The sequence below is a fragment of the Anser cygnoides genome, chromosome 4 (genome assembly GCF_040182565.1).
Source record: "Anser cygnoides isolate HZ-2024a breed goose chromosome 4, Taihu_goose_T2T_genome, whole genome shotgun sequence".
Taxonomy (NCBI): Eukaryota; Metazoa; Chordata; class Aves; order Anseriformes; family Anatidae; genus Anser; species Anser cygnoides.
Window position 1 is genome coordinate 50,237,767 of NC_089876.1, and position 27,146 is coordinate 50,264,912.

The 27,146-nt window shown below is 37.4% G+C and overlaps 1 long non-coding RNA gene across 1 annotated transcript in view; it reads left to right on the forward strand.

The window, feature by feature from the left end:
• The first annotated feature begins 9,122 nt into the window (after window positions 1–9,122).
• Window positions 9,123–27,146, forward strand: part of LOC106032382 (uncharacterized) — a 34,971-nt gene continuing 16,947 nt past the window's right edge. Inside the window, exons 1-2 of the long non-coding RNA XR_007168140.2 lie at window positions 9,123–9,283; window positions 20,268–20,353. This is a non-coding gene — a long non-coding RNA (uncharacterized lncRNA). The remainder of the gene's footprint in view (window positions 9,284–20,267; window positions 20,354–27,146) is intronic.

Below are 27,146 nucleotides of genomic sequence, written 5' to 3' on the forward strand. Positions count from 1 at the left end.
CATTTATCAGCAGTCCTGGCTATCAGGGGAGGTCCCAGTCAACTGGCGGCTAGCAAATGTGATGCCCATCTACAAGAAGGGAAACTATAGGTCTGTTAGTTTGACCTTAGTGCCAGGGAAGCTCATGGAGCAGATTATCTTGAGTGTCATCACGCAGCACTTGCAGGGCAACCAGGCGATGAGGCCCAGTCAGCATGGGTTTATGAAAGGCAGGTCCTGCTTGATGAACCTGATCTCCTTCTATGACAAAGTAACACACTTAGTGGATGAGGGAAGGGCTGTGGATGTGGTCTACCTTGACTTCAGTAAGGCTTTTGACACCGTTTCCCACAACATTCTCCTCAAGAAACTGGCTGCTCATGGCTCGTACTGGTGTACACTTTGTTGGGTTAAAAATTGCCTGGGTAGCTGGGCCCAAGAGTTGTGGTAAATGGAGTTAAATCCAGTTGGAGGCCGGTCACTAGTGGAGTCCCCCAGGGCTCAGTACTGGGTCCAGTTCTCTTTAATATCTCTATCAATGATCTGGATGAGGGCATTGAGTGCACCCTCAGTAAGTTTGCAGATGACACCAAGTTAGGTGCATGTGTTGATCTGCTCGAGGGTAGGAAGGCTCTGCAGGAGGATCTGGATAGGCTGGACCGATGGGCTGAGGTCAGCTGTATGAAGTTCAACAAGGCCAAGTGCCGGGTCCTGAACCTGGGGCGCAACAACCCCAAGCAGAGCTACAGGCTGGGAGATGAGTGGCTGGAAAGCTGCCTGGCAGAGAAGGACCTGGGAGTATTGGTTGATAGTCAGCTGAATATGAGCCAGCAGTGTGCTCAGGTGGCCAAGAAGGCCAACAGTGTCCTGGCTTGTATAAGAAACAGCATGGCCAGCAGGTCTAGGGAAGTGATTGTCCCCCTGTACTCGGCTCTGGTGAGGTCGCACCTCAAGTATGGTGTTCAGTTTTGAGCCCCTCGCTACAAGAAGGACATAAAGGTGCTCAAGTGAGTCCAGAGAAGGGCAACGAAGCTGGTGAGGGGTCTGGAGAACAAGTCTTACGAGGAGAGGCTGAGGGAGCTGGGATTGTGTTCAGCGTGGAGAAGAGGAGGCTCAGGGGAGACCTTATCGCTCTCTATAGGTACCTTAAAGGAGGCTGTAGCAAGGTGGGAATTGGTCTATTCTCCCACGTACCTGGTGATAGGACAAGAGGGTTAAAGGCTAAAGTTGTGCCAGGGGAGGTTTAGGTTGGATATTAGGAAGAACTTCTTTACTGAAAGGGTTGTTAGGCATTGGAATGGGCTGCCCAGGGAGGTGGTTGAGTCGCCATCCCTGGAGGTCTTTAAAAGAAGTTTAGATGTAGAGCTTAGTGATATGGTTTAGTGGAGGACTTGTTAGTGTTAGGTCAGAGGTTGGACTAGATGATCTTGGAGGTCTCTTCCAACCTAGACGATTCTGTGATTCTATGACTTGGTGGAAGAGGAAAGGCAAAACAGCAGAGTGCCTACTGGAATATTTTGTAGGTTCAGAATGTGCTCTCTTTGTTTGACTAAATTACATAAATGAGACAGTGAACTCTGGTTTGTTACCATTGACGTTTTGTTCAAATGGGAATTGAAAACAACTAAAAAAAAAACTCTCCATAATTAAAAAGCACAAAAATAAAGCAACCAACCAACAAAGAAAAAAATCAAACCAAAACAGCAACAAACCCACATTTTCTCAGTCACATACAGTTGTGAATGCATATGGAGGCAATTAAGGCAAATCTAACCAAAACAGTATGCTTTGAGATCCTTGGAGCTATGCTCAATAACAATAAGACTGGAAGTACTGGCAATAGAAAACAAAAGCTGTAAACAGCAAGAGAGTCTTGAGAGGTGGCTGTGGGATTGGATGAGGTTGTCACGTATTCTAGAGTTACAGTTTCTACAGACTCCAGAAGGAAGCAAGACACGGTATCCAAATTAGCTGGCTTGACCAAGGGATAGGCAACATGCAGAGCAGTTTGTAAGATAAATTGTCACCTGATAACTATGATGCTCATGTGATGGAGAGGTCACAAGAAAATGACAGGATTCACAGAGATACCTTAAACATTGCTATTAAGTTTATGTGTGTGTGTGTGTATATACATATATATATATATATGTATAGATATACATATTTGTGTTGTTGAATTGCATATTAGCTGGCAATGAATTACTATATTTGCATGGAAAGTTAAGACATGATGAACTGTCCCCTTAAAAGTTTCTGGAATTAGCTGCTGACTGTTGTGTGACTACTTGCATTGAATAATGTTGATGTGTTAGAAGTCTGACACCAAATGCAGCTGATCTCTGCTTCCCTTGGATTTCTAAAATCTACTGTGTGCATAACACAGATGCGTATGCAACTAATAGATATATTATGCCAGTTAGTCCTCTTTAGGGAAGACGAAATTCCAACATAATAATGATTCTATATAAAGGCTTAATGTGATTTAGATGAGGCTGTCCAATAACTTGCAATATACTTACTATATTTTAAACAATGCAATTGGACAGTCTTCTTTCAAATAAACTAATCTCATTGTTCTGTATACTTATTGGTATAGACCTAGAGAAAATCAGTATCTGCACTGTGCTGTTAATTCCATTTATTTCTCTATATATTTTACATTATAGTTATTCAAGTTGGGTAATTACCTGAAGAGTCAAAGCTAACTGATCTTTGTTGACAGGCTGTAATGACTTAAACCAGCATCTTCTTTGCAGCGCTCCTGTTAAAATGAAAGCAGTTATAAGAGCATATTCATAAGTTTGCCTAGCCACTGTACAAATATTTTAGAAAATAAGCTTCCAGAAATATCAGTAAACAGATACTGAGCCAGCAAAGACACCAAATCAAACAGAAGAGATAGGGAAGGCCATTAAGAGAAAGGATTAAGTTATTCATCTCTGAATGGCGTTTCCATTACTGTGAAACTACTTGGAATGAAATGGGCAAATAACTTTGAAGAAAAAATAGTGACATTGTGGTGGTATCATTTGCGTAGGTTATTATGTGATGACTTTGATTTGGAGGAAGAGTGAAGAACTGGAAGGGGATTTTAATCAGAGTTGTTAGCAGCAAAAAAAGGAAGGGCAAAATGTGATTCATGCAGTGGAGCATACTCTGGGCAGTAGGCACTTGCACAGGTGGAAAGACTGTAATTTCATTTTAGTGGGTGATGCTCTCTTCCTCTTTCTAATTAGGCTGTAAATATAACAGTCAATGTTTGCACGGTGCCACATGCAGCCTTCTTAGACCTCCCTCTCTTCTGGCTAGTGAGAACAGCAGCACACTGTGCTGTTCTGAATTGAGCATGGCAGAAAGAGGAGTTTCTGGAAATTCAAAGTAGGGCAGTCAGAGGCAGGCAAGACCACCACAAGACTGCTGCATTTTGTCTCATGGATTGCATTATCACTGGTGACCGAAGCAACGATTTGCACATGTTGGTTCAGAGATTGTAGTGAATGTTACTGGTAGTGGAAGAACCAGACACCAGTAAGTGAACTTGACTAGAGTTGTGTGGGGAGATAGCAAAGCACCAATTTTGCTATTCTTTTCTCTTCCCTGAGCCATCAGTAAAAGAAGGTAGCCTGGCTTCAATTTCCATAATGAGGTTTTCATAAAAATGAATCACAAAATGGTTTTGGAAAGACCTGGAAGCTTCCCAGTCTGATAAAGGTGTACCATGTTGTCTTCTGCTGTTGCGTTGAAAGAACTATACTCTGTAGGGACAGAGGGAGGGCTTACTTGTGAATTACTTCAGAAACCTCAGCATTCTTGGAATTGGGAAAGATGACCCGATTGCTATTTTCAGTGCTTTGGAAAAGTGGGAGAGCTTGTTTGTTTGTTTACTTATTTAGAGTGGTAGGGATTTAGTTAAAACAGAGGATGGAAATGTACTTGATTTCCCTAGTAGTTCATGTTTCCTGACTTTTTAATCTCTCCAGGGCCTTTATTCTATATAAGTGTGCATACCTGTCAAACGTGTTGAGAGAGAAATACATCAATTTCTTACTGAGAAACGGGTATCCTGGAACCAAATTGTCACAGTAGTCTCAGGACACCATGGAAGCAGCTTAGAAACAGAGATGCAATTTCATCCCCTTCCACCTTCCCCCACAATATTAACAGTGTCTGAGGAAACTCAGAAAATTGCTCAGTGTGGTTTATTGCTCCTCTATAGTATTTCCAGATTGGTTTATTCCTCCTCTAGAGTATTTCAGAACACTCCAGTTCTGTGAAGTTCTGATACCTTCAGAGACATTGCTGTCTTGAGCCAAAGCTAATTAATTTTTCTTATTATTTTAAGAATGGATGGCGTACACTGAGTCTCACTGCTGTCAAGTAAAATGTTCTGCAGATCTGGCTGGCTCTGTAAGCAAGGTGGGAGAGGCAGGTCACCACACGTATGGCAAAGGTGGAGGAGAAGGGTGGGAAATGGTTTGCTGTATGACTTTGAGAGGACAGAGAGGGACTGAATTTCAGAAATATTTGAAAGAATATTTGTTATGCTCTACAAAAAAAAAAAAAGGAAAAAATTATCTTTATCATAGTCCAAATATGCACAATTGCAATCAGAGCCTCTTATTATCCTACTATTCAATTTATAGAGAATGTGTGGTAAGCTCTGGTTGCTTCCTTAGCACTTGGACCCAGAGTGCTCTGGTGGCTTGCCATTATGCTCACCATTATACTAGCAGTTGTTCAACTTTGATTCTAAACTTTCACTCTTTTTTTTTTTCATCTAGCTGTTATCTTTCCTGAACAGCCTGATGTACTAAGTTCAAAATAGTTTTGTAACACCTTGTGACTTTATACAACCCTACTAAACAGAAACAATACTGAAAGAAGCACACAGTAAAATTAGTAACACACATCATTACTTACAAATTTCTGTGAGCTTCCATTTGGCACTGATTTCACCCAATATGTGTCTCTAAAAATAAATATACACATACAGTTGTTCAGTTTGCCTCCCAACCAGCCAAGCAGGACTACAAAGTGGCTTTCCTTCCCACAATTGTGCTGTACTAGTTAGATAGTCCCTTGAAGTTTGTTTCAGCCTACAAGTCAGTGTAATTTCTTACATTTTCAGATTCTAGCTACTGTTTTTGTGCAGCAAACAGCCTGCTCTATGATACTATCTTTACTAAAGTTAATCTAAAACTTAAATCCAGACGTTGCAGCAGACTTTTATACCTCAGACATCCAAGACTGTGTTTCAGTACTGTTTGCAGCATTTGCTCCGGGTGTTATTTATGTACTTCAACCAGGTAGCCACATGTCCGATTTTGCAGCCTAGAGAAAGAGAGAATTAATAATCCCAAACATAACAGACAGAAATGTCAAATTGATATTTATACTGTTGGGAGGGAACAGAATGCCTCTTTATTTACTTATTAGTAGGCCAACTTTATGAAACTTACACATATGTATTCAAAACAGGTGTCCCAAGGTAGTGTGCGAAACTTGAAAGATGTCTTTCTAGTTTATACAGCCTCATTCACCTTCAGAAGGGACAGGTAATAGTTGTGTATGTTGTGTTGGTCGATGTAGTTTAAGAAATTTAGTTAAAGTAAGTTATTTCAAAGGCAGCGTCTATCTCACCATCTGCAGAAGCCCTAAATTTCAGCCATCACGGTGCTAAAAGGTGACTTGTCAAAAACAGAAGTATCTGTATTGCAGGCGAAACTGTGACTAGAAGATGAGAATGTCAAGCATGTGCTTGGTGTTGTGTTCTTTTTTTAAATATTGCTTTTTTCAGATCTTTATTGTTCTCCAGTGTTCAAAAATGTGCACATACTGTGCTTGATAAACTTGGATAGCAGCATTTAGTCTCCAAGCATCAGGTCACTGTGACTTTCATTTCTGTTACTGCTCAAAGAATGATTCACTTCAAATTTCCTATTAAAAATATTTCCCTTTAGCTCCATCTTGCTGCTCTGTCCAGTTTAACTATCTGCTACTAAAGACCCATTAATACTAAACTGAAAATCTCTCCTTTTCCTTGCTTGCCTTCTTTGGAAGTTCTATACCTATACAATGGACTGAGACATCTACATAATGTTTATTCCTGTTTTCAAGCAAATTCTAGGACTCCATTTTCAATTTTCAATATGTGTTACTTATGTATGTATGCTGCAAAGTCTTTTCGTTTCCTGTGTTCCTGCTGATCTGTTACCAGGTTGCTTTGATTTTTTTTCTGTTATGACACCATAACAGAATATTATGGTTGTGTAGTGTCATGCATAATGTCATGAAAACATGCAAAACCTGGAACTTAACTAAAGCAATATTCTCATATCTCTAAACCCAAACTGGATTTCTTTTCAGATGCCTGCTTCAATGGTTAAAACATTTTGAATGCTTCCATAAGAAAATATAAATGATTTTTTTAAAAGCAGACTTTTCAAGAGAATCACACCTTTTTGAATGAGACATTTTGCACTCTGGAACTATTTATGAATAAATTTGATTCTTAGTAGAAATTATTTAATAGGTTAGACTGGAAAGCACAGAATCTGGCAGCATTTTAAAAGTGTAATTTAAGTCAGCATAGTGTCTTCTATGTCAAGTTGTCTGTTTTCTTCCTCTATCTCTTCTCTGTTCCAAGTTAAAATCTCTAAACTCACTAAATCTCAGATGTAGAGAATAATTTTAATGTTGTAGTGGATCTCAAGACTGTGACAAGGGCTGAGCCTGAATGAATCTTGTATTTGCCTAACAGTTTCTTTACTTTCTCACAGGGTGTGCTCTGCTAATTAATCATTCTTTGAGTTGTGGTAAAAGCATAGGCATAAACATATATGTATGTGAAAGAAGACAATAATTTTACAGTTAAGGGTTTGTTTGAAAGCTATATTTTTTATGGTTTTTACATGCCAGAAAAAGCCCCTATTACCTACCATATATTCAAAAAAAGTTAATCTTTGCAAGTTCTCTCAGAGCAGATTTACGTTGTATGGAATCCTCTTGCATACCTTGAAAAAATAATCCCTATATCTTTTTTCCAGTGTAGGTTTTACCTATTTGCAGCCATTCTGTGACAGCTGTTATGGTTCCCCAGAGATTCATTCTTGGATTTCTTTTTATTTTGCTCTGCTATCACTAACTATTTATACTGCCTGCCGTTGACTATTTTTTCCAAACCTCGAAAAAGGATGTGTCTTCATATGGTCAGAAAAACCTGGCAGAACGCTGTAAAGAGTATCCAAAGTGGCTCTCCCTCACATATATGTGCATAGATATGTATGTATAATATATTTAAGTGCATGCCCAAATTTTAAAGTTAGGCAAACATGGCCTCATTGATAATACATTTATGATAAATCAAACAAACCTGACAAAAAGGTTTTTGGAAAGAAGCTGCTGGGAAACAAATAAACAAAAAACCCGTGACCTTATTTAACCTTAGCCTTGATGACTACGACAAAAATAAATCTTGCATGAGGCTATGCAGAGCACCAGCCCTCTGAAATGAGACAAATACTTCAGAAGCTGCAGTGGCAAAACACTGCAGGTGGCAGGCAAGAGTAACGCCAGGCAAAGCTGGATGTCAGATGAAAGCAGGCTTCTCAACATTGGAGGCTGTTCAGGCTTTTGCATGTGTCTTGTGTAGGAATGGCATCATTTTCTACAGAAATCTTGGGGAAGATCTCCCGTTAAATGGTTCAGAGAATAAACCAACAGTTGTGGGATTGAGAAAACTTTTTTTTTTTTTTTTAGCTATTGTAATAGTAGTAATAAAATAAAAAAAAATGTGTATGGGTCAAAAAGAACTCAAAACCAAATTTTTTCCCCTTGGCAAAAAAAAAAAAAAAAGTAGATCCAAAACAATTTATTTAACTCTAAAGAGAATGACTTACTTTCTCCTAGAAAATTATTCTGACTGTTCTGATTGAATGTGACCGATCTTCAAAAGGGAAACTGGCATTTTTTGCAGCCTTAAAACACAGACTTTTTATGGCATTAAATACTTCTTAGCTATAAATATATACCAGACTTGATGTGAATTCACAAGGGCAAAGAGCTGAAACTCGTCAGTTTTGTTGCACAAATGTGTAACTATCAAGTTTCGATCGTTGCTTTTCAAAGCAATAACAACATACCAGATGCCAGTCAAAAGAAACTGGAAGAAATTATAGGATCTGAAAAAGACTGTTGAAAAACAACTTTTTTGGTGTGCCTACTGTTGTCATGGCAAGTCCTCAGATACTTCAGTAAACTCCGCTTGGATGGCTGTGTGCACTCATGTGAAATGCCCATTAAAAGCAAGAGGGATTCTGTAGAGGCTCAGAAGTTTTCAAGTATAGAATTTACTGCAGCATTATTGACTAAACTGCTCCTCTAAGTAGGTATGGCAAAAAAATAGATTGGTCTCTGAAAGCACCAGAAGCAATAGGTCTCAGTTCATGCTTTCATCTTAAGTAGGGCATATAATCCAGAATGAGAAACAGCAGAAAAAATAGTCGTCATGAAAAGTCAAAATGCTATTTCGTGCTTCCTATTAGTTAGCTCTTTTGAGAACTTAAGTTGTACTCTTAATTTCTGATGCATCCTTTTTCTGCTTTAAACAAAAAGAGGTCCCAAATCTGTGTGACATTGTGACGTAAATGACTGATGCTCCTTTGAAATAAGTAAGGTGTTCAAAAGGATGGATTTTAATGCTGTAAAAATAATACTGAAGTGTTTGCTCTTCTGACAGGTGAGAGTATGTTTTCATTCAGCAGCAAAACCAGGGTGGGCAAATGGTTAACTTTAACGGGATGGGAAAGCTATGCATCTAAGGAGAGGTCTGGACAAAATGGCTGCCTGCAGCCTTTACTGTTAATTAGCTGCAATCCTGGTTCAGCAGCCACAGCCGTGTTTCGTGTGACCTCACTGGTGTGGCATCTGGGCAATTATCTTTGGGATAATGAGCCCTTTCATCCATAGCAGAACAACAACATCTCGCTTGGCTTGCGAAAGATCAGAGCCAATCTGCTGCTCATCAGGGTGCCTGCCATCCCCTTTGTATCACACCTTATTTCAAACCTAACCTTTCACATCCTGCATTAATTGTTTTTAGATTAAATATTAATGAATCCATTTTAGCAGCGGGTGGGGTGGGGGTGGGGGGCTAATAAACACCAAGTATCATCCAAGTGGTAATTTGGATCTTAAATATTCCTGTCTGAGTCTTTGAAAAGAAAGAGAAGCAACATTCCAGATCACTGGTTACAAATGATCATAATCTTTTTCATCTATGGAGAACTGTAATTAACAGCAGGTATCATATTTTTTTCCTCAATTGTACAGTTCTATGAAACTAATTCTTCCTAACTATTCACTTAATGTACAAAAATTATAGAAACACCCACCTAAAGACTGTACCTTTTTTCTTGACCTTTTTAGTTTCCTCACCATGCTGTAGAGCAAGGCTTTTCAAACATTTGACCCTTCACAGAGGTTTTCCCCTTATTTTACTTCATTCTTAAAGGGTAATGTGAAGACTTGCTTTTGATTCCACTGAAATAATTGAATGTGTTGTGGCTAAATTTCTGTAAGACTACTCTTTCATGTTTATTGATGAGCTATGAAGCTTTTTCTCTTGCTTTGAAGAGTACTCATGAAGATAAGTTGCAATTTAACAAGGTGTGGCAATCAGTGCAGGAACATGATATGAATTGTTAGTGCTTTGAATCTTTGTTTCAGCAACATGTAAATAGGAAACACAGAAGCTGGGTGTTGCCTGGTTGTTGCTGAGTTTTTGTGTTTTCACCGTTCCTCCCCTACTTGTACAGTACAGTTAGGCTTCTTCTGCAGACTTTGATTAAACTGAAAGACAGAGAATTATGGTTTAATTTTCCTCATGGTCTGAGGCAAGGGCACTTCTTCCAGCTAAGAGAAGTTATTGAGTTTCCTTGAAATGTCAGCTAGAAAGGTACCCATTGACTAATATAAAGCAGCAACATCAACGTTTGTTCTGTTGTCCTTTTTTTTTTTTTTTAATATAAGCTAACACTAATAAATCATAATGTTGTGAGACCTACAGGACATGTTTTTGATGTCTCTGAAAATCTTTCTCATTTCTATTCACATGGCAATCTCTAATTTGCTTTTATGCTCATTCAGCTGTAACTCTCTCTACTATTTTCTATGTCTTCAAACTATTAGTTTCATAACTCTTGTTTTTCGTACCTTTGGATCAAACTAATCAAATGCAAGTCATTAATTTACATTACATCTAACCTGCAGATGTTTCATTATCATGCTGAGAAGGTGAGAAACTAAAGATTAACGTTTGTAGGAGATTTGCTTAAGAAAGTCAGGAAGAGATATTTTAGGCTTTGTACATAAAAGATATATAAAATTTTAAGTTGTTCAGTCATCATCCTCTGCACAGCTTAAACATTACTTTGAATTTCAGTTGTTCGATCTGTGAGAGCAGTAAGTTGAAAAGTCAGTCTTAAATATTTTATGGAGTTTACACAAGTAATTCAAAGGCAGCAAAGGCTGTTTACCCTCAAAAGTTAGCTCTGTCAGAGTCATTCTGCAGCTCAGCTTTCTGACTCTGGTTTCTGTGGTGTCTTTGGAGTGGTAATGGGAATGTTTTGGGGAAGAAATGTGTTGCACTGGACTGCCCCTGCCTCACCAGCTAGTGCTGATGCTATCTGATGGCTGTTTCTCTCAGAACCTGTCTCCTTATTTTGAATACCTAGTGGATGCATCTTCTGTAGCCATTTCCCTGTATTAGTTATCCTCTGTGAAGTTCCTCTATTGATCCAGTCCTCTGTTCTGTTTGCCCTCTCAACTGCTGCCACTGCTTTGATGAGAGGAAAAATAAAAAAGTCTGTCACCTACAAAGGTTCTTTCTTTTCAGTGGACAGGCAATTTAGTGTATAGGCTCTGTTGCCATTAAAATTCCCCTTATGAATCTCTGAGACATCACAAATGTGCAAAGTGCAAATATGATGGAACACAGTTCGCTCAACAAAGGTTAATGAAGGCAGCCTATTAGTATCCTGCTGAGTTTGTTGTCGGATGCACTGTAGTAGTGCCTAGAGGCTTTGCTCTCAGTGGAGCCTCAGTACAATGAGGCAGGGCATGCACCATATGCGGACAGACAAATAGAGAATAAGTTCATAGACAAGGCTGACAAAAGAAACACAACTGAGGTGACTGACTTGCTTAAAAATAATTTCAAGTGTGTGAGAACCATTCACATGTGGCGCTATCTCCTACTTTTCTAAGGTGGCAATGGAAATGGGTAAGTTGTTGAGGACATGGCTTGAGGAGGGAGACAGAGGAAATCCTACATTCCAGTCAAAATGTGGTCCAAAAGGATGTCTCGTACCTTTTCTGAAGATGGTGGGGTACTTTGCACTGCGACTGTCCCAGTCAAGCCAGTATTATTCCAACTTCACAGGGAGAGATGGATAAATGTGGATGAAATTTCTTCTAAAAGTGAATGGGAGTGACTGGGTAAGTCTTACACTCCAGGCTGAGTGGCAGAAGATATATATCTGAGTTATAAAATTAATCCCCCTCTCCTGCAACACACTTTCGCATCAAAAGTATGAGCTTTCCTTGCATTCTTTGTTAGTCTAAACCGAAGTATAGAGTCAAATGCAACAGGAAAATCTTAAGCACAGTTGTTTACCAGTTTTATACTTTTTCTGAAGTTTCAGGGCATTATCCATCTCTAATCAAATCCTTCCTCTTGCAAATTCAGGCTGGTTTTTGTACATTCAGGATTTGAGTAAAATCTCTTAAAGACATCGACTTACTGAGGGATCCCCAGATTTCCATTCAATTTTACTTGGAAAATGTTTTTTTGCTTCATTCCCAGTGTTCTTTGCATCTTTTATAACCAATAACCAGTATATGAATGTGTTTATTTATTTTTTATTTTCACACTGTATAGAAATATAGTTAGCAATTTCTTTTTTCTTCCTTTTATTTGCTAGTTCTTAGCCTGTAAAACTTTTTTTTTTTTAATCTGGATTATTTTACATGCATGGGTATCAATTGTAAGAGACATCTGTTAGCCTAGAGGTTCATATTTGTCTCTCACTTTAAGCAGCCTTATGTTCCTATGGTACTGCAGAAGCAGTGATGTCTAGTGCTTACAGGGAGACTTACAGAATGGGGGTGCCAGAAATGTTTCTGACTCTGCCTGCTTGCTTGTTCTGTGGCTTCTGTGATGCACTGTCATATTTCACAGAAGTTTTTGAACTTGGTCTCTAAAATTTACTTTCTCTAGATGACTGTGGGTAATTTACCAGACTGATTTTCAGAGTTGCTGAATACACACAATTTTCTCATGCTTTAAATAATTCTAGGCAGGCACCGCCTCCAGAAAATCAGGTTGTTTCCTCTGATAACAAGCTACGTGTGTAGACTGCTAAGGTAATACATAAATTGGGCTTCTTTCACCATATCTATGTCACTTAAACTGTCTCCCTCCTCCCTCTGATCAATGTTTTTTTTTTGTTTTTTTTTTTTTTTCCATTTCTTCCATTCCAGAGTTCATGACTTTGCCTCAGGACACTTGGGATATTATTAATGGTATGTCTTCCTTATATTGACAGCAGAGAAAAATGATGCTTTAGATGGTTCATACTGAAGCACTCCTCTCCCCTCTTCTGTGTTTATCAGAGGAAAGAACTCTTCTTCTGCTCTCAGGCCAAAGTCAGGAGTCTGGGGTTTGGTCAAGTCATCTGAAGGTCACTGAGCCCCAGGGCTGGCCTGGCTGCTTCATGTACCAGTCTGGTAAGGGAAGCTGGAGACCACAGCACAGAAGCAGGGGTTGCTCAAAATATTCCAGTCATTGCAGACATACACAGCTGAGGACAAAATCCTGCTTCTGACCTTAGGGGTTGTTTCTGATCTAGAAGAGAGAGGCTGTTTTGGGACTGAAGTTATTTCTGAGGGGTGAGCTAGAGAGTAAGCTGTTTGCTGGTAGCAGGATTACACCTGCATTGCCTGCTGGAGGCTTTCTGTCCAGGTTTTGAATGCCAGAGGCAGCTCTGTCCTTTCTCTTTTCAGAGCTGACAGGCAATTGGTGCTATTTTAAACAAGTCATTCTCTTTTCTGACTGCTGACAAGCACATGGTAAAATATTAGTATTTCATAACATTGTGAACTATTGCGAACTCAGGAGCTCCAGCCTCACAAATCAAACACCCAAGTTGTGAAATGCACATATTAGGTTTGTTAAATTTGCATTCTGTTAGTGGAACTTGAACATTTATGGTTTCCAGACTTCTCTGTGCTGTAACAAGGACTAGAAATGCACTGCTGAAAACCATGAAGGAGAGCCAGAGGTTCTTCAGTAGCTGATCCCTTTCAGCAGGAATGAGGAAGGTTCTCTCCATCTTGCACGTGGAGAGAACCTTTTGAAGCAAATCTTTTTCTATTGTGGTGCCGGCATTCTGGACAGAACACCTTCCCATGTTACAATAGTCTCCTGTCAAGATGTGTAAAATGGACAATCTGTGCCACATGCCTTAAATTTGGGGCATTACCAAATGCTGTGGCAGAATGACTGGTAGGAATAAATGTCTCCTCCCTCCTGAGACATTCCTTGAAGCAACAGCTGAGCTAAGAGGAGCAGGATTAGAAGTGTGTTTAATCTAGCAAAAAGTCCTGTAATTTGCAATATCTTTTTTTTTTTTTTTTGTGTCAGCATGAGAACAATGATTTTAAATGCTTGTGGCTATACAAGCTTTAACATGAGATTAGTGTTACTCTTGTTAGGTATTCTAGTTATGTCAGAATGTACTTAAAAAGCATCTTAAAACAATATAAACCATTCATGTTAATCTCTCTCTCCTGCGAATGACTTTAAACATAGAATTAAACATAGATATTTGGCAGGTAACAAATGCATTTATAAAGAAACTCCTCAATTCCGTGGTTTGTGAAGTATGTTAACATAAGTCAATGACATCTGGAAACCAACAGTTGCCAACCAAGATGGAGAAAATAAAAATTGGTGTGGCACAACTTTGAGATATTTGGCCATGACTAGAAATCTAAGTTGTATCCTCAGCTTACTGACAAGTCACTTAATTTAAATTTCAAATAAGTGAACAGACTATACGTTGTAAAATTCAGTAAAACATTTTTTTTACTTAAGAAGTCACACGGAACTTCATGAACTTAGCACACTTGAGAGCTAAATGCACTTCAAAAGAGATCACCTATATGGAACTATAGGTGTAATGATGGTTAAAGGTTTTCAGATAAGTTCCTTTTTTTGGTATCCTTTCCAGTCCTGTCAAAGACTGGAGATCTAGTTTTTCACTGCTCACTTTCCCTTGCAGTGGAAATCTGCAATTTTTCAGCTTTTATGACATATCAACACAGAGAAGTTTAAGAGCTTGTCTTTTCATACCTTGTCTCCTGGGTAACTCCTGTCCAGCTGATGCACTTCAGACTATACATATATAGATGAATATTTTTGTCTGTGGAGTGCTGACACTTAGAGGGCATTATGGTAGTTAGATGTGATATCATTTATGGTATAGTCGAGCTCCAACAAAGGAATTCCAGGTTTTACATACAATTCTGCTTGTTTGCAGAGACCAGGTAGGCTCAGGCTTGTGGCTGTGTAATTCACTGAGGGATTTTTCTAGTTTGACCTCATGTTCTCCAGTCAAGAATTTTGAAGTAATACTTTACAGAACAACTATAACAATCCACATGGTTCCTATAAATTTAACAGGATGCAATACAAAATAATGCATGTGGACAAGAACATGAGTTATGGTGCTTGTGGGGACCGTAACTTTGCATTTCCTGACTTTTGAGTGTTAAGGTGGGTTTTAAATTCTTCACCATATTAGCATTAATATAGTTTAGTACAGGAAATAACTTACCTGGCCCTCCCCTATTTCTCTTCTAGACCCCACCACTGATTTCACTGGGTTTTATTGGGATATAAATGAAACTCTTGCTGTATGTGTTAGATCAGCTGATTCTTGCTCTGCTTGACTTAACAAATCCAGGTCATACTTTAGATAAAATAACCCTCAGTATTTTGCTTAGTTTACACAGCAGGAATAAAGGAGAAGGTGAGAGAGCTGCTCAGTTGTGGCTGCTTGTTAAACAGCAGGGAATGCAGAAGCTTCTAAATAAAACAAATGCTTGCGGGCAGAGAACTTGAAAAAATTAGTTTAACTAGAGCACTACTACTTCTATTTAGCACAGAGGGAATTTTGCAGTACTGTAATAGCAATTTAAAGGTTAATACAGACCTGTAAATGAGGGGTTGTTTCAAACCTAACACAGTTTTCTCTTGGTGAATATGTTAGCAGCAATCTGAAGAGTAATTGTGTCAGCAGTGAGGAAGCAGTGTTGTTCTCAAAGGCTCTATCAGAAATAGGTTTCAAATTAAGACATCTGAAGAGAAAATGATGGGCCTAGGCTAGAATACTGCTTCTGGAAGAGTCTGCAGTTTTGATCTTAACACTGATGCACGTGTTTCCTTGTTTACTTCTTTGGGCTTAAATGAAAAATGTTAATGTTTGAAACCATGATGATGGGGAGAAAAAAATTCTTCATGAAGCCCTTAATAGTCTCTAAACCATTCATGCAGGGATATGAAAGGCAGACTTAAAGAATTAGCTGTTACTGCCTGACTCATTTACTTTCTGAAATACTGGCAGATGCAGCTGTAGAATTCCCCATTGAAATTTTCCTCTCAGCACTGCATCAAAAGAGTATGAAAATACTCAGCATTCTTGATAATTCCAAGGGCACTCAAATATCTTTTTTCTCTGTTTTGTACATCATCCTACTCATTTCAAGGTGGAAAGATTGCCTTTTGTTTTGTCCCGTAAATGCCTAATTTGGACATCTTAATCACAGGTGGTCACTGTGATTAGAAACATAAATTCTAGCGTACAATCATATACTGTGTTCTAGGTCAAAATATTTTTTGATGTGGATAGAGAATTGTAGTTACAGAAAGATAATGCAATGCATGGTACTCTGCTGTAGTATTTAGTAAGGTGAATAATAGGTTCAGTAATTCTGGTAACCATTTGTTCTGTTAAGTCCATTTCATTTTATTGCATCTTCCTAATTTTGCTGCTCCTAGCACTTGTGCTTACTGGACTGGTGCAGAATTGACAAAATACCTATTGCTCAGGTGGCTGATAATCACATTTTTTAGGATGCGTGATCATGCAGCGCAGATGTACAATTACACAGGAGATAATACCTTAATTCTAGGCACTTTAATTTTATTATGGGGCTACAGTTGCTACTCTACTAGTTCGCATTAACCTCCATTTTTCACTTTAATTCAGTCTATTAGCTTTGTGCAACTAAAACATCATATCTTACCTAGGTTCACAACACTTCTCTTCCTGTATAGATTCAATGTTTTTGATAATTTGAATTCCCATCTTCATTTTAGTTAAACTTAGAAATTCAGGAACCTCTGTAACTACTTCTGTTTTCTTTGCTGTATGAAGCTTCAGAGTTTTGTATTATTTCCTGGAGTTTCACTGATGAATAACTGAATGCACAAGTGTCAGCTCGGCTTCTTAAGAAATGAGGCTTACATGCTGTGCTGCTGTCAGTTTTTCACTAATCCTTTTTGAACTCATTGCCACATTGACGGACAATAGAGATCTCAAAGGTATGAAATGTCTTCAAGCTTCTCTAAATTGGTGGCTGGATAGGTGAGTGAGATCCAAATCAGTGTCAATTCTGCGGTGGCAGCAATGTCAATCAGCTGAGAGATGCAGGAGCCAGCCAGCCAGGTGTGTGTGCTGGTCACTCAGTGCAGGCGATGCTCTGAACTGCCCTTGGCACCTGGAGCCTGTGGCAGAGGCAGGAGGCTGGGGGAGCGAAGGGGATGCAGTGAAGAAATGAGGAGACGCAGCAGCTGGAGAGCAACACCACGTGTGTTCATAGAGAACTGGGCATTTTCTGGTCGGCTGCCTGTTGCACAGCCTGTTACAGAGGCTATGTTACATTTTCAAAATAAGAAGTCTTCCTTTTTTTTATTATTTTTTTAATCAAAATGCAGCTATTTAGAAAGATGTGGAAAATAATAAAAATGTAGAGTTGTGCAAAAACTCTACATTTTGTTTTGCCTTTTCTCTCTATCCTTCCCATTTTAATAAGTTCTCAGAATGTAGCAATCCCTCAACATGAAGAAAATCAAAAATATTATTTGATTCTAAATTCACATAGCTAAGAAAAATAAATGAATACTACAAATCCTTTACTCATCTGGCTCTAATGCAATCACTGCTATTCTACATTCTACATAAATCCTCTTTCTCACTCCCAGGAGTTTGCTGACCAATTTCAGTCATCGCATTAGTAGGTTGCAATTTTCTGTGGAAAGAGAAAGTGAGAGGGGATGAAAGAGACAAGTAACTGTGTGTGATGATTGAAATAATTGTCTCAGAGCATGACCTCTCTTTCCTGTTCTCCTTGGTCTGGTAGAACACAACTCTTTCCTTGTTGCTGGTGATAACATTACTCATTGGTGAAGCAAGCATTTTTTTCAATGAAAAGGAATCCACTTTAAAAATAGAAAACACTTTTTAATTGCATCCCAGTGAAGTATGTCACAGAGGGTTGTTTTTTTTTTTTTTAATGTACTGTGATTTAATCTCAATGTCTCTGTAGTGTCTGTAGTGTGGTGGAGATACCAAAACAGTCACAATAAAAGGGAAAGGAGCTAGGAATATACCCCTAATTGTTTTCTAAATCTGACAACCATACCTTACTTAGTAGTAACATTCTTGGTCAGCTAAATTACCCTAAGTGAATCGTACTGCCAAGGTATAAATAAAAACATAAATCAAATGTATTTGCTTAGTAGTTATTCCCATCAGAATATGACCAGAATTTCTTACTGAGACCAAAATTTGTTTACAGCTGTCAATATTTTGACTTATAGTATTTTTGCTAGCAGAAACTGCTCATTCATGAAGGGAAATTGGTTAACGAGAATATTGATTACAGCTTTTAAATACAACATGATAAAATGTTGAACTGATATTAACAGAAGAATAATGAATAAATACTTTGCTAAATTGATTTAATAGTCTCGACTGATTTTTAACCATATGAATGAAGGAGTTTAAAATAACCTTGGATTTATATATTTTTTCTCTAAAATAATTAGAATGGTGGGGACCTGATTTTTATGGAATCTCACTGTGAGACTGACCCTTAAGCTTGTACAGGTGGATATCCAATCCTTAGTCACTGTGTGTGATGATTTTTCAAGCCAAGTCAATCAATATTTCAAAATTGATCTTACTGGTGTCTCTTTCTATGTGATCTATCAAGGATGGTCTGAAGTAAGCAGCACTGTCTGCCATTTTTGCACCAACCATGTCAAGCATGATGTTGATATATACTCTAATTAAATTCTTGTTGAGTGGCCTTAAACCATTTTAAATTTGTTCTTCACCTTACTTTTTTTTTTTTTTTTTTTTACTTCGCTTGTCTCTTGTTTCTTACTTAAGCTGATATGTGGTATCTAGAGATCTGAAGCTTGAGGAAAAAATATAGGGAGCATTGATCTTGCAGTTTACACTTCTTCAGAAGAAGTAGCACAGCAATAGCAGAGAAGAACACAGCTAGAAAGGAAGCGTTTAGAACATCAGGAAATAGTCTGAAGAAAAAGGGGAAGGTGGAGGAAAAAAAAAAGAGTAGAAAGAGTTGACCTCTTTGGGTGATATATGTAAGAACAGTGGAAGCTACTTTTGAAAAGAAAAAAAACCACACAACACAAAAAAAACAACAAAACAAACCACCAGTCCTAGAGAACAAAATAAAACTTCCCTGAAGTTTCTGGTAAAATGTTGGCAAACATTGGAGTTTATAGATAATCTCAGAGCATTTAATTTGGGCATCAGATTTTAGTCCTATTGTAGGTACAAATGCTACCATAGATTTAAGGAAAGTAGATTTAGAAAAAAAATATCCATCCTGTGTTTGCAGGGGGATCATCCAGTGCTATCTAATTAAATAAAATTGGGAGTTCTGTACATCCAACAATTAAAAGAAAAAAAAAATGGAATTCTGACCAAAGCCATTTCCTGTCATCATATGTACAATTGCCTTGTCATGATGCAAGGAAAATGGAAATATTTTGAAATGCACTTTGAATTTTATTTGGCAGAAATAGATGTAGATGAAGGTAAGGGTATCACTCCCTGGTATGTGCTCTAGAAAAGAATTTACTGAATATTTACAATCAGCGTATGAAGACTGAAAAATGATGTCAAAAAATGAACATAATGAACAATTCTCAAGAACATTGCCACTTGAGGAAATGTCACATGAAAGTTGCAGATTCTTCATGTAGAGGAAAAAAAACAAACAAACAAACAAAAAAACCCACAGAGAAACAGTTGATCATGATGTGCTAAAATAGAGAGGAAAAGAAAGTCCCGGGGCTTGAGGAATCTGTTGGATTTGCTGACATAGGGGAGGAGAATCTGCTAAATTCCAAAGGGTGTGTTGAGTAAGAGACTGACCTCTCAATGAAGGCTGGTAATGGAGAAGAAAGGAGAACTGGGACAGCAAAGGAGAAAAGATATTGATCAAAGTATGTGGAATTGCACGTGAAGCTAAAACTAAAGTAATCTCTTCATCTATGCAAAAGACAACTAATATTTTTAATAAAGAACAGCGGACTATGAAAGCCAGAGGCTATTTTGAATGTTGGATTTTGCATTAATATTGGTGGGATTCAGGGAAATCAAGATAAGGAAAGGTTTATGTGATGACTGAATAGTGTCATTGTTTGTCATATTCAATGACAATAGAATGGAAAATATAGTATTGTGACAGTTTCTGTATTGTTCTTTTTCATTTATCTCTCTCTCAGCTGTGCATTTCTCTTCTGTTCTATCTCCATTCATATATTTCAAAGCAACTCCTTCTCATCCCATAGCATAACAAATAAAGATAGTTATTATTATTATTAGGTTTGGTGTTAATTAATGGAAGTTCAGAGAGAGGTGCATAATGTGTACTTGGATGTTTTTAGTCTCAGTACATAGATCTAAATAAGACCAAATAAAGGCATTACTCTTTCCCTGGTGCATGCTGTAGTGATTCGTTTCTAGCTTATGTTTGTAGTACATCATTAGTGTAGGAATGAGTTTCCCATTCTTAAAAAGAAATGATACAGCACTGAATCAGATTAATCCACACAGGTCTGATGAATTAATTAGATTAGGTGAATGTTCAGTAATGCTCTTCAAATGTTTACCCTCTTTCAGGAATATTTGCAGAAGTGGAAGAAAAATTGTTTTCTATTCAAGAGTATTGTGGGTCAAGGATCAGTGAAGAGGAGTACACTTGCAAGGTAAAGAAAGTGAATTTGAAGAACTTGATAATAGTATGATACAAAATGCCTGACTGTGAATGAGGTATGTTGTCTTTTAAACTTGATTTGTTAACTGTCCTTTCGGAGCAAGGTCTGACACTATAAAGAATACAAAACTAGAGGCATCAAAGATGAAACTAAGGGTGTACAGAGGAACTCATATAACAGGGACAGGAAAACATGGTTCTAATTTAACCTCAAAGGCAATGTTGTTATTTGGTGTTAGAAAGAAGGTCATACCTCTTGAATGTCCCCAAAGTGTAGAAAAGTAACAAGGAGCTGAACTCAATGGTCTGAGCTCAGTGTCACTCATTACAGTACAGAAAGGAATGAACAGAGTCAGAACTATGGCTTGTATTTGACTCTGCTTCAAACTTTTCTTTGCATGATACCAGGTTTCATTTTATTGGTGTAGCTGCTTACTTGATGACTAAAGAAGCAGAGTACTTCTGAACAGGAATAATATGGCGCAAATCTAAGGTGACTTATGCAAACATTTATCATTAGTTGCTTCTCTACTACTAGTGGAATAACACCCATATAAAATTAGTACTGGGAAGACAGTCCAGGTAACTACTTGCTCTTTGGGACATATTAGAAGTTGTCTATTTCTTCCCATTACCCTGAGTATACATGAGCAGCTAACAGGTACGTTTTTATTTACTGGGAGCCAAAAGAATGCTGAGCTGCAAATACACTTATGCTCCAGAGACACTTAACAGGGCTATAAAAAGAGAACTTTTCAAACTTGCAATCAGAAAGATGCAATGGGCTCCTTGCAGTTAATAAGTTGTTTAAGAATTAGATGCTTCCTCAGTGTTTTGGTAATTTGAACTGACAGAAACATAGTCTACTGCTCAGTAATGGCAGGTGAAAACTAGGCCTTGTGGGAGTCGATAGGAATTCTGCCATCAGCATCAAGGGAGACAGGTTTTGCATATTCGTTTCTGGATGCGTGAGCATTATATTCACGAATAGCTAGAGTGAAACTCCCTGCATATATCCATAAATCTCGATTTCATATTTCTACATACAAAATAGGTATAAAATTGCATATACTATACTCTGGGGCCTATAGTCTTGAATATGAAAAAATTGGGTCCTAAATATGCCTGCTGAGAAATATACAGATTCCCTGAGAAAAGCCTTAGATGCAGAAATTTACTGCTGGCTATATACAGTATGTATGCGTATCAGTTGCAATGACACAAAGAATGATATAGATTTTCTGAAGAGTAGTGTGGTATCAAGTTTAAAAGGTGCTTGAGGAATATAAACTGCTGATGAAAACTGTAGGGGAAAAAAAATAAACTGCCTGTGCATTAGAAAAATGGTGTTAAGAGTATTAAACCTGATGGACAAAAAAACTAGCTACATTAATGTAAACATTTTATAATGTACATAATACAGCTCCATTTTTAGGAACAATGAGTAACTTGTTGAAAAAATCCAAATTTTCCTGTAAGGACATGAATTCTGAGAGATCATGGATCATTAAAGTTTTTGGTAAGCAGCAGAGCTGGATGACTTTTCACATTTCTAAATTACATTGTATTTTTCGGTGTTCCTTTTGTGTTCACTTTCCATGGACAATTGTGTGATTAAGTTTTATTGGCATGGCAGTTTGCAAAAAGTGAGTTTCAAAGTTATGTGCATGAAGACGAAAGGAAAATGGATTTTAAATTTGTGTGTGCAAATTAATCTCTCCAGCTGTGTTTGTGCACTCATCTACTCTGGGAAACAGGTTTAATGGTAACGTTTGTTTGTGTATGCTCACAGTAAATGAGGTGCACAATAACTTGTGAACTCTTTAAGATTGTCCAGAGAACCAAGGCATTGTTTCTGAGGGTTTTAACAGTAGTGTTTCTGTATTGAGTGATTGCAAAGATCTTGCCATTCCTTATAAAATCATCAGAAGTTTCCAGTAAGCAGATGAGCTGCAGAACTTTTTGTTGCAGCTTTAAGGTGGATTTTATTTTCACTGACATTTAAAATACATTTATTATTATTTGTCACATTTTCTAAACTGCCTTCTCCCAGCTCCCTACAACCCACCTCAGAGTCACTGGGTACTATTTAAAATAATACATTTTCTGTCTAAAAGGATAAAGAATAAAAACCACTTAAGGTTTTTCAGAATAGCCTATCTTTTATACAAGTTAGTTTCAAAGAGTAAAATTGTGCTGCAGTTCTACAAAGCCATTGAGACCTGTGCATAGTGATGCTGATTTACTGTATTCATACGCCTTCCATGTTAATCTGTTGAACGGAATTTAATTCAGGCATCTATTTGAATATCTTGATCTGATGGGGATGAGTTTTATTGAATCAAGACCAGACAGGGAGAAACTGTCCTTTTTGGGTAATCTTGTCTATTCCTTTCTGAACGGGAATTAATTTCCTCTTATTCATGCTCCTCTCTGGAGCTTTGTTCAGGCTGTTTTTAAAAAGCATCGAGTGATAGAGCTTCCTAGTGCAAACCTACAAGAACTTTTACAAAAGGCCACTACTGCTACTGATGTATGAGGGAATGGAATGTGAATTAATGTACACCCTTAATCAGAAGTTTTAGGATACAGTCTAAGTTCTAATGGCTGGATCACTTTATTTCTCAGCAAAAGCCAGAACAATGCTTTGTTTACATATTGAGCTTTTAAAGAATGGAAATTGGCTGAGCGCAGAAGGTGTTTCTTCCATTAATCAAGTTACAGTTCCCTCTGTGCCACTGAAATCCAAAGTTAAACTTATAAGTAATCTGATTTAAACATTAAAATATGCTCTCTCTGACTTGCCAGATGGTAATCAGTAGCCTGCAGTAATCCAAGCTATATTTCCCTTCTTTAATTGTCCCCCATTTTTTTAAAGGGCTTTTTTAGTTTTCTCTGATATTCAGTGAAAACCAGATAAAATACAGCAATTCCACTGGGTCAGTGTGCAGAGATTTCATTTTCAGTCTTTAATACCGAATTTATATTCTCTTTCTAGATTGCTCTATAACTTCTTCCTTTTTTATCTATGTAGAAATTAAATGCTGTGGCACAAATTCATGTTGCAGAGAAAAGTCTTTACAATTGAAGGCGGATTGCATCCTTTCTCTTTGCTAGAGGTTTCTTTTATTTCCCTAATGAAAAAGTTAGTTGTTGAATTATGAAGTTAAACTACTAGAGTGCTTAATTTCAAACTTTGTCCGTTGCAGTATATTAACGTAGCTTCTTTTTCTCCAGTTTTGGCATTTTCACATATGGAGTCATTATATTGTGCCTAGGTGCAGATACAGTCCTAGAGTCAAAATATTTCATGTGTCTTTGGCTTGCAGATTAGCTTTGCTTGTGTGTTTTTTATTTTTATTTTTTATTTTTTTTTATTTCAAGTCTTTGTAAAACCTATGTTTTGAAATTGTGGAAGAAGCCTAAATGGTATAATAGCATTTAACTATGTTCAGCCTGAACATTGTTGACAGCACAACTCTGCAGTGCCTACGTGAGCTTAGAAGGCAGTGGTTCACAGGAGAAAACCCTTTGTCCTTTGACAGTGTGAGCCTGCTGATCAAAGACTTAAATGCACCTAAAGTGTGACTGAGCATTACACGTACTCTGGCAGAGAAGAGAGTATGTGAACCCCACTAGCTTTTGTTCTTGATTTCATGCTGCATTTTGTCTTCTGTTGATACAAGTATTTCTAAATTCATATTTCAAGCCGATCATGGAAATGATAGAGGTGAAGAAAACAAACCTGTCAACCTGCCTGTTTCAACCTCAGATCACGTCACTGGTCCAGCTCACAGGGTTAACTTCTCAAATGATTTCTTTGACACATCTGATGGGAGACTGGTCTGGGAATGTGAATGCTCACCTTGGAGGAGAGGTTGTCTTAAACTTTCTTTGCTATTAAGGAAAACTTAAATTTTGAATTACATCTTAGTTGTGTTGAGGAAATTTTCACTTCTACAAGGGAAAAGCTTTAAGAAAGATGGGGTATTTTATTTTGCCTAATATTTAACCTTTTTCTGTTCTGTGTAATAGAAAACAAATGGAATGAAATGGATATATTGTTGTATGGTAGCTAGATAACATTCTGAATGTAGCTTACTTGATAAAACCTATCCTTAGGTGTCTTCAATTATCTTTATCATATTGGGAATTTTAGGGTTGTAATAATTAACATAATTATGCTTGTTGAGATACAGAAGCTATCCCCTGTTCAGGGGTTAAGTAGTGATTCTCTTTGTAGGTCAAAAGCAGAAACATTTTTTACTGTTAGAATGCTTGGGTTGCTTACGAAAATTATTTTTGTTTGTAGCAAAATGCAAAGGTAAGCTGCAAAAGTACACTAATACGATAAGTGTTGCACTTTGAAAACTAAATGAATAAGTAGTGTAACCAAGAAGAATCTAATCTGTTAATGTAGTTAAATAAGTCTGGAAAAAAAAATAGCTTTGTAGATAGGGTATAAAAAACAGCCTTGTGATGTGGTTCTTAAAAAATTTTCTTCAGAACAATGTTTGGTACAACTTGTGATATGAATATAAAAACAGGCACCAGGCTGGAACTAGTCTTATTCTAGTATGCTGCACTGAGCTTACGGGAGGGGTGGGTGATTCGTTATTTTGTCTAATAAGGAATGTTAATGCGGTATCTTGCTTGGATTCCTTGTGAAGTTTGAGAGACCATTCAGTGGGATAAATCTAACAAACTAATAATTGTCTCTTTGGCTCTTTGTTGTAGTCCTATGTGCTGTAGGTCCCATTGAAGGAACTTGGGTTCAGGAGGGGAAGTGAAATCTCAGACCATTGTACTGTTTTAACCTGATATTTCGGTCAGACTGCTTGGAGTACCAAACCCCCTCACCATCTCTGTCCTACCTCCCCTCAAGAACTGGCATCTCAGACTGCCTCAGGAAGTTTTCTCCCAATTAAAAAAACAAACAAAAAAAAACAACAAAAAAATACAGCTCTAATATTTCATCCAGTTCTTCATATATTAATAAGACTCTGTCTTACATTGTGGGCAGAAAGATATACAGCAGGTATCTCCCAAGTTAAAGAGTCAGGAGAAACTATATGGCCTCCTCCTTGGCCAAAAGCTTGCTAGATATGGTGACATTCTTGCATCACTTTGTAATTAAAAGTTGTAAAATTGTGTTTTCTTTAACAATTATACTTTGTCCATGTCTTCAGAAAGCCACAGCCCATGTGGTGATACATGTCCTCCATCTGATGGTAGAAAAGGTAGAAGTTGGAGTGGGATAGGGATTTCCTTTACATAGAATCTAAGTTCCTGCAAAATGGCTTGCAAGTTGCATGTAATATCAAAATTATACATTCAGGTCCATAGCTTGGGTCCTCATAATGTTTCTTGGGGATTGAGAAAAAAGATCTTTATATGACAGGATAGCAAAACATCAGTGTTAAGCACTTCCCTTCGGTCTGGTCAATAAAACGAATTTAACTTTAATAAACTCAGAGTGACATCACTGTACGCGTTACTGGCAGATGAAAAGTGTATAAGCAAACTGCTGTCTTTTTTTCCTTCATTCGGACCATTTTTGTTCTCCTTCAGGAGTTATTTCTGTGATATGAAAAGAAGCATTTCTGCTAAATAACAGAGGCTATTTCACTTGACTCACGTTTGCTGGGTTGAAGGACATGACAACCACAAGAAAACTAATATGAAGCACATTGGTTAAAGCAAAGCAAAATGCCTTTTCTTATTGTGTATTGTGTTTTTTTCCCTAAGTATATTTTTCTTCTGTCCTTGTTTATATATTCCAGGTTACCATAAACTCCAATTCGCTCTTTAGCTGTTCTTTTAAAAAAAGTCAATTCACCAAACTACTTATATATGTGGGTTAAATTTCACTGTGTTCTGTTGTAGTGGTATCAATATTTAGTAACATTATTTATATAGGATTTTATTCTTTACTGATCCTATTCAGATAGGATCAGGCATAATGAATTCCAGAGGTGTCTTAAAACTAAGAGGATTTCTTTATTACAAGACTTTCCAAGCATGTATTACCTGTCTCTAAATACATAACATTGTTTTTTCCAACAGCCCTACCCAGCTTTTTTTTGAAATTCAACCTTTTAGTAAATATTTTTTCTCTGAAAGTCGCTATTGTTTCAGAGAAAGTGGTTAACTCAGGACAATGAAATTATGTTCACTGAAATAAAAATATGAAATAAGATATTTGGGACTTCATGTGTACCAGTGGATGAATTACCCTTTTGATTCTTTTCTTCTTCTTTACTATCCTTGAAGATGAGTTATATTTACGATCCAAAAATATAGTTATCAGTGCTTTGCTGTGATTATCTAGGGTTTGAAGCATTATATTATAAACATTATCCTATCTAAGAGTAATAATTCTAATTTCAAAAGTATGTGATAGAACCCTTAATTTGCTGTGAAGGAAGGAAGTTAATATTCAGTCACTGAATACACGAAGTTTTCAGAATTTCTTTTTCTTGCATGGCCTTTTGTAATCTTATTTACAAAAGTAAGGTAATAATATATCATCTAATGAAGCAAGATCTTAAACATTAAACCACATAGATCGCTTTTGTTAAGGCATGTAATTCCGTGCAGATGCAAGAAAATAAATGGAAAAGAATAATGAATTATAAATCTTGGCTTCAGTTAAAACAAACAAACAAAAGTCTTTCAGTGTATATTCTAATTCGCTGTTTTTTTTTTTTTTTGATTGGCTGATTCAGTCTTTCTCATTAGACAAGAAGATGAACGTCTTTAAGCATTTAAGAGAAAACCTTTAA